Genomic DNA, 14,520 nt, shown 5'->3' on the forward strand with positions numbered 1-14,520 from the left:
GTAAATCCAACGTCCAAGTGTGAGGCACCGGTAACGGGGCCTTACAAATCATATAACTTTTCTTATGCGAAGGTTATAGTTAAAATAGTATTTCTTTATGACTAAGAAATATAATATTTATACAAGGGATTATAGTTAAGAAATTAATGTTTCTTTTTTAAGAAGAAACTCAGTATAGATGTTTCTTCCTAAAGAAGAAACGAATATATAATTGGTAAATAAAGAAAGGGACTAAAGGTCCAAATGTTTTATATAAACAAATGATTTCATCAATTTTAAAACTATACAAAACGGACTAAAGGTCTGAAGCTAGATCGATGATCTAGTTATTTATACAAAATGTTATTCTCGTACTATAGGTCCGAGGTAACAAAACAAGAAGTAGAATCAGAAAAAAGGAATCAGTATCAGAAACTGATTATAAACAGAAAAGGTGAATACGCCCCAAACCTTTTATATTGAGTCGGAATGTTTGCATAGGATTTACGAATCCTTAAAACTTTGTGTTACAATGATAAGAAACGGACACTCTGATTAAGAGTATACATGTGTCTGGATCCATTCATACATGGTGACTCGGCATTTCCCCGAGGCCATGCATATCATCAACTTGCCTCTAACGGTCTACGGGACTGTTCAGAGAAATGATATTGTGTATATAATTAATTCTACAAGGTACTTAGGGTAATTTGATCCCAATTTAGTTGGGTGCATAATGAGTAGTCACAAAGGTATTTTTGTTGGTTTTCACAAAGGTATTGAAAAAATATTTTTAGGGTCAGCGTCATTCACCAGCTGTGTGCTGACGTATTTTCCAACCCATTTTACAGGAAAACAAGAAAAGTTAGAACATACAAGAATGAATAAAAGATTGGAGTTATAGTCATTAGATGCTATCTGGTGCCTCAGATAATTTAATGTATTATAAAGAATTATGTTTTTCAAAGAAATTTATTTGAAATATCATACGGGTATTTTAACCCGGGAGTTTAACAAGTTTTCAATATAATAATATTTTATTAAAGACTTCCGCTAAAACTAAACCGCAACTCTGATGTATTTACAAAACAGGTATCAACTATTGGTCACACGCCTAAGCCCTAAGTCGGGGTGTGACAGGTTGGTATCAAATCCATCAATCTTAGCGAATTAGGTATTTGATTATACCTAGGCTTTGATTAAGGATAAGTTTTGAAAACTTATTATACAAATATTGATTCAAATAGACTAGATACTTAATGAAAAGCATCAAGAAATTATCAAATTTATACGGATAAGATATGACAACACAAATAAGATAGGAGCGTCTACCTATCCCAAAAATTAACCTCGCGCAAATGTTCGATTCTCAATCTAGTCAAGGATGATGGTAGCCTCGATCTAGTAAAGGAAAAGGATTTATGGGAACGTCTTTTCTTCCCATTCCTATATCTAGGGATGAAAATTCATAACAAACAAAAATGCAGGAAGATTCAGATTCATTTGATTCTGACATCAAAACACATATGGAGCAGGATCAAGTAGATCCAAGAAACCAATGATGTCAAGGGAAAGAGAAGTAATGACTTATCTGGAAGAATATCCTCACGGACAAGAATATTTTAATTTTCCGACAACTCAAGATCCTTACTTTGCTTGCACTCAAAATGAAGAAACGATGAAAGAAATGGAAGTGGAAGAAAAAGAAAAGGAGGCTAGCAAAAATATCAAGAAAGATAGCAAGATTAAGAAATTAGTCATACACTGAAAGAAATAAAACCTTAGTAATTGTAGAGAATATAATTGTAACAAATAATATGCACTATTGAAACTAAAATAAGATGAATAAAAGATATGTTTTTGAATTCTTCGGATATTGGACTTATCTTTAAAATTTTATTGTAGTATGTCAAGAAAAGAAAGTGCAAACTCTCACAACAGTCCTCTCAAGAAAACCTGTGAATGAAGAAAACGTTGAAAATAAAGATAACGAAATTCCCGTTCAATATATAGAGAAAATTCAAAAGATGATTAAGGAAGCAATGAATCCAGTTCTTGACGCAATCAAGGACATTTCTACAAGTCAAAGTCAACCAAAATCTAACAAGAGAAGTCGAAGTAAGTCCGTTCATTCAAGGAAGGAAGAACTTCATGATAGTTCCATTTGTTAATAATACAAGAAACAGGAAACGAAAGATCCAAAAAGGATGTAACTTTAAGAACTTTAAAGTTTACGATCCTAAAGAATTTGATGGAGACTCGGATGGTATAGCCGCTATGAGATGGCTAGAAGAACAAGAATAAATCGTCACCATAAGCAAATGCACCGGTGAGGAAGCTATCCAGTATTCCTCACAAATGTTCAAGGGAGAAGCTCTTGAATGGTGGAACACCCTGATTCAAACCAAGGGTCGAGAAACAATGTATAATTTAAGTTGGAAACATTCAAAGGTCTTATATTAAAGAAATTTTGCCCAACTCATGAGATGGATCGAATTCAAACTGAGTTATTGAATCACAAGGATGTTGGCACAAATCTTAGGGAATATAACACTAAATTCCTAGAATACTGCCGACTGGTTCCACATTTAGTAACTCCGTAATATAACAAAGTAACTCGTTACATATATGGACTACTAAGAGAAATAAGAGACATGGTACGATCCAATATGCCATAAACAGTTGATTAGGCTATGGAATTGGCCGGATACTTAATCAACAGTATGATAAGAAATCAAGAAGAAGAAAATAAGAAAGACAAAGAAACTAAGAAACCGAAAGATTCCGAGAAGTTAGAGAAAGAAGAAAATACTCCCAAGACAACATGTAAGACTTGTGGAAGAAAACATATTGGAAAATGTCGACTAGAAAATACAAACAATTGTGCATACTGCAAGAGAGCATGTCACACAATAGAAGAATGTCGTAAGAAGCAAGGCGTATGTTTTACATGTGGAGAAACGGGTCACTTTAAGAATGAATGCCCGAAAAGAAAAGCTAGTCAAGACTAATGAATGATAAGATCATATCAAATAAATGTCAAGATAGATTAGCTAACTTTTGTATATTAATTGTAACTCGTTCTTAAACGAGAAATTTTGTAATCAAAGAAGGGTATTTAATTCCCTAAGTTATAAAAAAAATATTAGCATATAGATCATGTTAATACACAAAAATGCTTATATTCATTACCTCGAAAAGACAATAAGAGATCTAGACACCAAAAAGTTTTATTCAAAACTTAGAATGAAAAACGCTTTAACTTATCATCTAGGAAGATAATACATTAAAAATTAGAAAATATCGTTCAAGAAATACAAGGACAGTATATCATCGAAAAGAATTCGTTCAAGAAATACAACTAATGGAATAATATACTACCTACCTAGTAAGATTGATAAAAAAGTCAAATAAAAAGAGCTCGAAGATATTCAAGAAATACAATCGCTAAGTATAGCAAATGAAATTAAGCCAAAGTATAAGAGTACTGTTAGAATATAAAGAACATCATTGATCAAGATCAAGGATAGAATGCATTCGATAGGCTGAATCTAAAACAACAACTCAGTGGAATAGATTCGACAGACTGAGTCCAAACAACAATGTAGTTAACATCGGTAAATGTTTAGAATATAAACGGTAAGGTAAATAGTTAACAACAACTTATCACTGTGTTTATCAATTTACACTTACTAATGAGATTCTGAACCATTGACTGGTTACATCATTCAAGGATGTAAGTTAGAAACAAAATAAAGACCATAGTCATCCTGCATACAGATTATAAAACAAGAACCAGATTAGATAGAATCTAATCAACAATTGAAAAGTAAGAACCATTCACTCTTAAGAAAACGAATCTCAAGGACGAGATTCATTTCAAGATGGGGAGGATGTAACATCTCCAAAATTTCGATCCAAATTTGACAACTTAGGAAAGTTGAGGGATCAAAAATAATATCAAGAGAAGTCATGAGAAAATATTAAATAATGAAATATAAGAAAAATAAGGAAATAAAAATATTTCATAAAGTTAAGTTTGCCCACATAAAGGAAATAATAAAAAGGAAACTCCATCACACATGGAAGGATGTAAGAAAGTGAAAGCACTTTACTTGGGTATAAATAAGGAATATAAATCCCATCTCACATGGAAAGTGGTAAAGAAATGAAAGCTCTTTATAAGGAAGAGATTTTCCATAGTAATATTATTTTATGGATATCATGCACCAAGTGGTCCTAGCGGAGAGTGCATGATATCCATAAAAGAATACCATCGACTATGGTCTAAGCTATTTATAATAATAAAAATAATAACTTGGGCACGAACCCTACCTCGCAGGGGTATTCGGAGTTAAATATTCCTAAGTTTATATGGGCAACACTTCTACTCTATATCGCGTATTGAGCATAAACCGTCAGCACTTCGGAGCTTGGCACGCAAATTTAGGCGACATCCGGGGTTGCCGGGTCATGCACGTACTTCGAGGAAACGTCGGATTTTGGCACGAATTACGAGGTGATATTTTCGGGTCGGTGGCACGCAAAATGGTGTTCGTCACGTAAAACGAGGTAGAGAGAGAGTGGATGCGGGTGTGAGAAATGAGCCGTAGCTCTCAACCTTTTTATAGCTGTTTTTGGATACCATCGCGGTACACGATGGGTCCTACTTTTCCGGCGTCCCGTATCGCAGCACCCCCTTTTATCATATCACGCCACGTGGCCTGACACGTCTGCCACGTGTCCTGGTACGTTGCCACGTGTCACCTGGGTGTGACACGTGTCCTTGAGCCATCACGGGTCATCGCGGTACGCGATGCCCATCTTCTTGGACTCATCGCGTATCGCGATGGGTCCTTGGATATATATATTTTTTTGGTCCTTTGTCCTTAGTAGCTTGTCATATCTAGGTCTGACTCACGTTGTCCAAAAATACTAAGGCGGCTTTGCGAAGTGCAAAGTGCGCCATCAAAGCGCCACATTGCGCCCAACGCCCTTCGCCGTCGCCGTCGCCGTCGCCATCATCCTCGCCCGAGCCCGAGCCCGTGCCCGTGCGCGTCGGGTGCTACGCACCCTCCGCTAGGACCACTTGGTGCATGATATACATAAAAAAATATTACTATGGAAAATCTCTTCCTTATAAAGAGCTTCCATTTCTTTACCACTTTCCATGTGGGATGAGATTTATATTCCTTATTTATACCCAAGTAAAGTGCTTCCACTTTCTTACATCCTTCCATGTGGGATGGAGTTTCTTTTTTATTATTTCCTTTATGTGGGCAAACTTAAGATATATTTTTATTTCCTTATTTTTCTTATATTTTCTTATTTAATATTTTCTCATTACTTGTCCTGATATTATTTTTGATCCCTCAACTTTCCTAAGTTGCAAATTTGTATCGATATTTTGGGGATGTTACATCCTCCCCACCTTGAAATGAATCTCGTCCTCGAGATTCGTTGTCTTAAGAGTGCAGGGTTCTTACTCTTTGATTTTTGATAACATTCTTATCTAATCTGGTTTTTGTTGTTATAATCCGTATGCAGAATGACTAGGGTCTTTATTCTGTTGCTAACTTACATCCTTGAATGATATAACCAGTCAATAATTCAGAATATCATTAGTAAATATAAATTGATAAACACAGTGATCAGTTGTGTTTAACTATTTATCTTACCGTTTGTATTCTAAACATTTATCGATGTTAACTACATTGTTGTTTGGATTCAGTCTGTTGAATATATTCCACTAAGTTGTTGTTTTAGATTCAGTTTATCGAATCCATTCTATCCTTGATCTTGATCAATGATGTTCTTTATATTCAACAGTACTCTTATACTTTGGTTTAATTTCATTTGCTATACTTAGCGATTGTATTTCTTGAATATCTTCGAGCTCTTTTTCTTTGACTTTTGATCAACCTTACTAGGTAGGTAGTATATTATTCCATCGGTTGTATTTCTTAAACAAATTCTTTTCGATGATATATTGTCCTTGTATTTCTTGAACGATATTTTCTAATGCTTGATGAATCATCTTCCCAGATGACAGGTTTAAACATTTTTCATTCTAAGTTTCTGATAAAAACTTTTTGGTGTCTAAACCTCTTGAGGTTATGAATATAAGCATTATTGTGTATTAACACGATCTATATGTTAATATTTCATTTATAACTTAGGGAATTTAATACCCTTCTTTAATTACAAAACTTCTTGTTTAAGAACGAGTTACAATTAATATACAAAAGTTAGCTAATCTATCTTGACATTTCTTTGATATGATCTTGTCATTCATTAGTCTTGACTAGTTTTTCTTTTCGGGCATTCAGTCTTAAAGTGACCCGTTTCTCCACATGTAAAACATACTCCTAGCTTCTTACGACATTCATCTATTGTGTGTCCTGCTCTCTTGCAGTATGCATAATTGTTTGTATTTTCTAGTCGACATTTTCCAATATGTTTTCTTCCACAAGTCTTACATGCTGACTTGGTAGTACTTTCTTCTTTTCCTAACTTCTCAGAATCTTTTGGTTTCTTAATTTCTTTATCTTTCTTCTTTTCTTCTTCTTGATTCCTTATCATACTGGTGATAAAGTATCCGGCCAATTCCATAGCTGAATCAACTGTTTCTGGTATATTGGATCGTACCATGTCTCGTATTTCACTTGGTAGTCCATATATGTAACGAGTTACTTTGTTATATTCCGAAGTTACTAGATGTGGAACCATTCGGCAGTATTCTAGGAATTTAGTGTTATATTCCCTAAGATTTGTGCCAACAACCTTGTGATTCAATAACACAATTTGAATTCGATCCATCTCATGAGTTGGGCAAAATTTCTTTAATATAAGACCTTTGAATGTTTCCAACTTAAATTATACATTGTTTCTCAACCCTTGGTTTGAATCAGGGTGTTCCGCCATTCAAGAGCTTCTCTCTTGAACATTTGTGAGGAATACTGGATAGCTTCCTCACCGGTGCATTTGCTTATGGTGACGATTGATTCTTGTTCTTCTAGCCATCTCATAGCGGCTATACCATCCGAGTCTCCATGAAATTCTTTAGGATTGTAAACTTTAAAGTTCTTAAAGTTACATACTTTTTGGATCTTTCGTTTCTTTCGATTCTTGTTTCTTGAATTATTAACAGACGTGGAACTATCATGAGGTTCTTCCTTTCTTGAATGAACGGACTTACTTCGACTTATCTTGTTAGATTTTGGTTGACTTTGACTTGTAGAAATGTCCTTGATTGCGTCAATAACTGGATTCATTGCTTCCTTAATCATCTTTTGAATTCTATCTATATATTGAACGGGAATTTCGTTATCTTTATTTTCAACGTTTTCTTCATTAACAGGTTTTCTTGGGAGGACTGTTGTGGGAGTTTGCACTTTCTTCTCTTGACATACCACAATAAAATTTAAAAAGATAAGTCCAATATTCGAAGAATTCAAAACATATATTTATTCATCTTATTATAGTTACAAGATTGCATATTATTTGTTACAATTGTACTTTCTACAATTACTAAGGTTTTATTTTCTTCCAACGAATGACTAATTTCTTAATCTTGCTATCTTTCTTGATGTTTTTACTAGCCTCCTTTTCTTTTTCTTCTACTTCCATTTCTTTCATTGTTTCTTCATTTTGAGTGCAAGCAAGGTAAGGTTCTTGTGTTGCCGGAAAATATTCTTGTCCGTGAGGATATTCTTCCGGATAAGTCATTACTTCTCTTTCTCTTGACATCATTGGTTTCTTGGATCTATTTGATCCTGCTTCATATGTGTTTTGATTTGGAATTATCTGAGCTAGTGGAATGTCAGAATCAAATGAATCTGAATCTTCCTCCATTTTTGTTTGGCATGTACTTTCATTGCTAGATATAGGAATTGGGAGAAAAGACGTTCCCATAAATCCCTTTCCTTTACCAGATCGAGGCTGACATGATCCTTGACTAGATTGAGAATCGGACATCTGTGCGAGGTTTGATTTAGGGATAGGAGACGCTCATATCTTATTCATTTTATTTATATTTTATCCGTATCAGTTTTGGATAATTTCTTGATACTTTTCAACTAAGTATCTAGTCTATATAAATCAATATTTGTATAATAAGTTTTCAAAACTTATCCTTAATCAAAGCCTAGGTATAATTAAATACCTAATTCGCTAAGATTGATGGTTCTGATACCAACCTGTCACACCCCGACTTAGGGCCTAGGCGTGTGACCAATAGTTGGTACATGTTTTGTAAATACATCAGAGTTGCGGTTTAGTTTTAGTGAAAGTCTTTAATAAAATATTATTATATTCAAAAATTATTAAACTCTCGGGTTAAAATACCCATTTGATATTTCAAATACATTTCTTTGAAAAACAAAATTCTTTATAATACATTGAAATAAAATATCTGAGCCACCAGATAGCCTCTAATGACTAAAACTTCAATCTTCTATTCCTTCTTGCTTGTATGTTCTAACTTTTCTTGTTTTCCTGTAAAATGGGTTGGAAAATACGTCAGCACACAGCTGGTAAATGACGCTGACTCTAAAAATATCTTTTCAATACCTTTGTGACTAATCATTAGGCACCCAACTAAATTGGGATCAACTTACCCTAAGTACCATGTACAATTAATTATATACACAATATCATTTCTCTGAACAGTCCCGTAGACCGTTAGAGGCAAGTTGATGATATGCATGGCCTCGGGGAAATGCCGAGTCACAATGTATGAATGGATCCAGACACATGTGTACTCTTAATCATAGTGTCCGTTTCTTATTATTGTAACACAAAGTTTTAAGGATTCGTAAATCCTATGCAAACATTCCGACTCAATATAAAAGGTTTTGGGCGTATTCACCTTTTCTGTTTATAATCAGTTTCTGATACTGATTCATTTTTTCTGATTCTACTTCTTGTTTTGTTACCTCGGACCTATAGTACGAGAATAACATTTTGTATAAATAACTAGATCAACGATCTAGCTTCAGACCTTTAGTCCGTTTTGTATAGCTTTAACCTTGATAAAAACATTTGTTTATGTAAAGCATTTGGACCTTTAGTACTCTTGTTTATTTACCAATTATATGTTCGTTTCTTCTTCAAGAAGAAACATCTATACTGAGTTTCTTCTTCAAGAAGAAACATTAATTTCTTAATTATAATCCCTTTTATAAATATTATATTTCTTAGTCGTAAAGAAATACTATTTTAACTATAACCTTCACTTAAGAAAAATTATATTATTCTTAATCGTAATCAAGGTTCGAGCTATACCCTCGACTATGGTCTAAGCTATATATAATAATAAAATAATAACTTGGGCAGAATCCCTACCTTGCACGGGTATTCGGAGTTAAATATTCCTAAGTTTATACGGGCAGCACTTCTACTATATATCGCGTGTTGAGCATAAAGCGTCAGCACTTCGGAGCTTGGCACGTACTACGAGACTGACACACAAATCGAGGCGACATCCAGGGTTGCCGGGTCATGCACGTACTTCGAGGAAATGACGGATTTTGGCACGGATTACGAGGTGATATTGTCGGGTCGGTGGCATGTAAAACGTTGTTCGTCACGTAAAACGAGGTAGAGAGAGTAATTTTCTAGAGAGAGAGTGGATGTGGGTGTGAGAAATGAGCTATAGCTCTCACCCTTTTATAGCTGTTTTTGGATCCCATCGCAGTACGCGATGGGTCCTACTTTTCCGGCGTCGCGTATCGCGGCGCCCCCTTTTATCAGATCACGCCACGTGTTGCCACGTGGCCTGACACATCTACCACATTTCGCCACGTGGCCTTACACATCTGCCACGTGTCCTGGTACGTTGCCACGTGTCACCTGGGTGTGACACGTGTCCCTGAGTCATCACGGGTCATCGCGGTACGGCTCTTGGCGATGCGAGCTTGCGAAGTGCAAAGTGCGCCATCAAAGCGCCACATTGCGTCCAACGCCCTTCGCCGTCGTCATCGCCTTCGCCATCGTCCTCGCCCTCGACTGAGCCCGAGCCCGTGCGCGTCGGGTGCTACGCAGCCTCCGCTAGGACCACTTGGTGCATGATATGCATAAAAGAATATTACTATGGAAAATCTCTTCCATGTGGGATGAGATTTATATTCCTTACTTACAACCAAGTAAAGTGCTTGCACTTTCTTACATCCTTCCATGTGGGATGAAGTTTCCTTTTTATTGTTTTCTTTATGTGGGCAAACTTAAGATATATTTTTATTTCCTTATTTTTTTCTTATATTTCCTTATTTAATATTTTCTCATGACTTGTCTTGATATTATTTTTGATCCCTCAACTTTCCTAAGTTGTCAAATATGGATCGAAATTTTGGGGATGTTACAGCGAAGGCGAAGGCGAAGGGCGTTGGGCGCAATGTGGCGCTTTGATGGCGCACTTCGCACGCTCGCATCGCCGCAAGCCGCGTTGAGAGACGCCTTAGTATTTTTGAACAACGATAGTTAAACCCAGATATGACAAGCTACTAAAGACAAAATACCAAAACGAAAAAATAATATTCAGGGACCCATCGCGATACGCGATGAGTCCAAGAAAACGGGCTTCGCGTATCGCGATGACCCGTGATCATAGTCACATGGATCGCAATTCGCTAGGTCGCTAAAATCCGGTACGATGGGGGGTAGGCTCATTTCGGATCACTTTGGTACGGTGTACCATATTATTTGATACGATGTACCGATTAAACTAGGTGCTATTTTTGTACATGAAATTTCATAATAAATTCAAGAATTAAGTTCAAAATAGTTAGTTCAAAATTCAATATATATTGCATAGCTTAAATGATAAAAGTCATAAAATCTAATAGTACTAAAAAAATAAATAACAAAGTGATAATACTTAGAAACGAAAAAATTAACATCAAATACAATATTTTAATTAATAAGGCCGTTCAAAAAAAAAGAAATAAATAAAATTAAAAAGGTAATAAACAAAAGTAAAAAAGTAAAAGGATAACTACTAATAAACAAAAAAATAATAATAAAATATTGCAAGATCAACAAAGTTACCTTCCTTAACAATATGAGACGCATTGTAGTTGTCTTCCTCATCTATCATCACCAAGATCAGCAATGGAAATTGAAAACATAATATAGGAAATTGGAAACATAATATATGTGTAAACCCTAATTGCACCATTGTTGAATTTTAGGAAACCTTGCGACTTGCCAAAATCCAAATTCTATAAGTTTCCAAATCCCGTTCGAAGTTTTAATTGAGTCGGTTCGTGATTCAAATTGAACCGGTTCGCGATCCTAAACGCATCTGGCACCATTTAATCGCAGATCCGTAACATCAATTTCAATCTCGGAATCTCGATCCAAGGCATTCCCGGGTCGTGTTCGTACCGTGTTTCGGTACAGCCGATCCAGAACGAAAATCGTGGCAAGTTTAGCGATCCTTATGACTATGCCTGTGATGGCTCAGGTACACGTGTCACACCCAGGTGACACGTGGCAGCAAGGCAGGACACGTGGCAGACGTGTCAAACCACACGGCGACACGTGGCAGATGTGTCAGACCATGTGGCAGACATGTCAGGCCACGTGGCGACACGTGGCAGGCGTGCAGACCACGTGGCGACACGTGGCGTGATCTCGGAAAATTGGGCGTCGCGATACGCGATGCCATTGAAGAAGGGGCCCATCGCGTATCGCGATGGGACCAGAAATCAGCTATAAATATGAGGGGCTACGGCTCATTTCTCACACCCACAGCCATTCTCTCTAGAAATTATACTCTCTCTACCTCGTTTTACGTGACGAACACCGTTTTACATGGCACCGACCCAATAAATATTACCTCGAAATCTGTGCCAAAACTCGACGTTTCCTCGAAGTACGTGCACGACCCAGCAACCTCGGATGTCGCCTCGATTTGCGTGCCAGTCACCTAGTACGTGCCAAGCTCCGAAGTTCTGACGGTTTATGCTTAATACGCGATATAGAGTAGAAGTGCTGCCCTTATAAACTTAGGAATATCTAACTCCGAATACCCGTGCGAGGTAGGGGTTTTGCCTAAGTTATTATTTTATTATAAATAGCTTAGACCATAGTCGGGGGTATAGCCCGAACCTTTCATTATGATTAAGAATCATATAACTTTTCTTAAGCGAAGGTTATAGTTAAAATAGTATTTCTTTATGACTAAGAAATATAATATTTATACAAGGGATTATAGTTAAGAAATTAGTGTTTCTTCTTGAAGAAGAAACTCAGTATAGATGTTTCTTCTTGAAGAAGAAACGAACATATAGTTGGTAAATAAAGAAAGGGACTAAAGGTCCAAATGTTTTATATAAACAAATGATTTCATCAAGGTTAAAGCTATACAAAACGGACTAAAGGTCTGAAGCTAGATCGATGATCTAGTTATTTATACAAAATGTTATTCTCGTACTATAGGTCCGAGGTAACAAAACAAGAAGCAGATTCAGAAAACAAGAATCAGTATCAGAAACTGATTATAAACAAAAAAGGTGAATACGCCCCAAACCTTTTATATTGAGTCGGAATGTTTGCATAGGATTTACGAATCCTTAAAACTTTGTGTTACAATAATAAGAAACGAACACTCTGATTAAGAGTATACATGCGTCTGGATCCATTCATACATGGTGACTTGGCATTTCCCCGAGGCCATGCATATCATCAACATGCCTCTGAAGGTCTACGAGACTGTTCAGAGAAATGATATAGTGTATATAATTAATTGTACAAGTTACTTAGGGTAATTTGATCCCAATTTAGTTGGGTGCCTAATAAGTAGTCACAAAGGTATTATTGTTGGTTTCACAAAGGTATTGAAAAGATATTTTTAGAGTCAGCGTAATTCACCAGCTGTGTGCTGACGTATTTTCCAACCCATTTTACAGGAAAACAAGAAAAGTTAGAACAGACAAGAAGGAATAAAAGATTGGAGTTATAGTCATTAGATGCTATCTGGTGGCTCAGATAATTTAATGTATTATAAAGAATTATGTTTTTCAAAGAAATGTATTTGAAATGTAAGGCCCCGTTACCGGTAGCCCTACTTTCGTGTTGGATTTACTAATAAACGCAGTTCTAAATATCAGAGTTAATTAAAACATTCGCGGAATATTAAAAACATTCAAACCATTACATTTCATAACCATAATTCTTGTCTTATCGAGCATTCATAGTCATTTAAAAACAAAACATAGTCTTTTACATTAAAACATCATAGCAAAATCTTCAGATGTTAGCTTCGTCCAACTCTGCCATGTGTCCTCCTCAAGCTACCTGCCTCATTCTACTCACCTGCGTACATACTAAAAGTCAGCTACGCTGAGTGAGTTCTAGTTAATCACATAATCATACAATACCTTCTTACATTTCATACTTAACCTCTTAACTTTCTTTCATACACACATAAGTGCATATACTTTCATTCTTACCTTCATACTTTCTTTACATACATAATCATACGTTTTAAAGAGCCTTTCGCCCTATAACCTCACAGATATTATAAGGGTCTGGTCCCTAACATCACAGATATTATAAGGGTCTGGTCCCTAACATCACAGATATTATTAGGGTCTGGTCCCTAACATCACAGATATTATTAGGGTCTGTACCCTAACATCACAAATATTATTAGGGTCTGGTCCCTAACATCACAGATATTATTAGGGTCTGGTCCCTCTTCGTTACCATACAACCATGTCTTTCCTTCGTTTGTTAACTTTATCGCATTCATACATATATCAAATACATTATACTTACCTTATACGTAACACTACAACCTGACAGTATGTGCAATATCCGAAGATCGTTCACGTACTAACAAGCAATCATTCATACATTTCACATCATTCATATAAGGCATACACTTATCACTTAGGATAAGTGTATTAACAAACATATCGAGTATGCACACAGCCCCGAAAACATAACACAGAAGTGGGGCTAGAAACTCACCTGAATCCTGTTATGCTCTCCGTTAATCGTTATTCCCTTCTTGAGCTGTGCACGGCTAACTGTATAATATTTACATGTATCAATTAACTACTACTACTCATGTTGTATTTCTATCTTTATATAACCCACAACGAACGGGGGTCCGGGGGCAGCGCCCCTGGCAGCGGGGTCTAGGGGCGGCAGCCCCTAGCAGGGTCCAAGGGACATTAACTGTCTTAACACATTTTCCATTAGGTTTTTAATTTATTTTCTAAGCGAACTTAACTTTAGGCGAAGTTAATCCTTAAGCGAACTTAGCTTTGGGCGAAGTTATATAGCAGCGTACTTATATAACCAGCGAACTTATGTATCTAGCGAAGTTAACTAGGAAGCGAACATATAGGGCGAACTTAGCTGATGGCGAACTTTAAGCCAGGCGAACTTGGCCTTAGGCGAAGTTAACCTTGACAGCGAACTTGGCCTTAGGCGAAGTTATCCAGCTGCGGCCTACTGTTCGTCCCCAAACCCCATAATCATCATCGTTTCATCACGAAAGCCTTGAATGCAAGTTTAACCAAACCCGTA

Source organism: Bidens hawaiensis, unplaced genomic scaffold, assembly GCF_021521415.1.
Source record: "Bidens hawaiensis isolate Kalapana, Puna unplaced genomic scaffold, B.hawaiensis_p1.1 tig00033889_1, whole genome shotgun sequence".
NCBI lineage: Eukaryota > Viridiplantae > Streptophyta > Magnoliopsida > Asterales > Asteraceae > Bidens > Bidens hawaiensis.